The 1,459-nt window shown below is 40.4% G+C and overlaps 1 protein-coding gene across 1 annotated transcript in view; it reads left to right on the top strand.

The window, feature by feature from the left end:
* The window catches only part of PTPRT (protein tyrosine phosphatase, receptor type, T), a 724,687-nt gene that overhangs the window by 505,566 nt on the left and 217,662 nt on the right, over positions 1 to 1,459 (top strand). The gene's annotated exons all lie outside the window — the stretch shown is intronic.

The raw sequence follows: 1,459 nt of genomic DNA, 5'->3' as shown, positions 1-1,459 counted from the left end.
CATATGCATGGGGTGGGGTGGGATGGTGGGAGGGAACTCTAGAGTCAAACAGAGCCAAAATATGCTTTCCAAAGGTAGGGGAAAGTTGGGGTAGGATCACTGCAGCCACTCTTCTGGTCTAAGGCACCACCATCTCATCATTAGACTATACCACCACCTTCTTCTCACCAACTTGTTTCTCTTGCACCCTGTCTATTCTCCACATAACAGCCTCTGGCTTTAAAAATTTTAAACCTGAAATTTCAATTATTCATGCCTAAATAGCTCTTTAATGACTTCCTGTTGTTCTTAAACTATAGACCAAAACTCTATAGTCCCAAAAGGTCTCCCAGTCTTATGTCGCTAGCTTCATTTTACAGCATGCCCCAGGTAATTCATTATGATGATAGCCAGGCCAGACTTCTGTATGTCTTCAACTGCACCATGCTTTTTCCCACTTTCAGGTCTTTGCATGTCTGTTTCTGAGTCTGGGATGACTTTCCTGATGCTTCATATGTCTAACTTCTACTTATCTTCTCTTCTCAGGGTAAGGTTAAATGGTCTTTCTAAAAGCAGCAGACCATCTTTCTTCCCACCCACACCCCATGCCATCTCCCTTACACATGCACAGCACCTGGCACTTCTCACTTACTTTAGTATACTAAACTTTTAAACGCAACCTCATTTAGTTTAGTGTATTAAACTTATATACAGATTGACAAATTGTTTACTGAGTAAATACATACCTATGTGTGTTTACTGCCTATCTCCCAGTGTTTATTGCAACTTTTAATTAGATACTTGTTTGTGAGAATAGTCATCTAATGTTTGTCTCTCCCCAGATCTGCATGCTCTTTAAGGACAGGGACCATGTCTACTTTTGTCATGCTTGTGGCTCCAGTACCTAGCCTAATGCCTGGCACATAGTGATCATTCAATAAATACCTGTTGATCAGTTGACCAAATGAAGACATGAACAAATATTAGGTGGACTATCAGGATCTCAGCCCAGTCTTAGAGGAGAGTTAAGGCCTGATTCAAAGTTTTACTGGGGAAACTATGGAAAGATGCTGAGGTCAGGTCTAAATTCCATCATATCAACTGGGAAGCTCAGTCTTAGACAAAACAAAGACACAAGTTGGGATAACTGTGAAAACTATTTGAAAACTGTGGGATCAGGGATAAATCTACATCCTATTAAATGAGGAGTCTAATGGGGCAGTAAAGTAAGAATTGTATGTATTAGCCAGGTACCTAGGGCTTCTTGATCAGGTTAGCAGCCTAACCCAAGTCTTTCTGGATAATAAACAGCAACTATGAGACATTTGATGACCTAGACAGTTCCACTGTGAATTCCTCAATTGAAGAGGCATCCTAAAATTTCAGTAAATAATCGAAAGATGGATGAATGGATGGTTAGATGAGTCAGACTTGACCTAGTGTAAAAATGGAGGCTATAAGTAGATACAGGTGTGAGGCA

Source organism: Mandrillus leucophaeus, unplaced genomic scaffold (genome assembly GCF_000951045.1).
Source record: "Mandrillus leucophaeus isolate KB7577 unplaced genomic scaffold, Mleu.le_1.0 Scaffold516, whole genome shotgun sequence".
Lineage (NCBI taxonomy): Eukaryota > Metazoa > Chordata > Mammalia > Primates > Cercopithecidae > Mandrillus > Mandrillus leucophaeus.
This window is presented reverse-complemented; position numbering and strand designations above follow the sequence as displayed.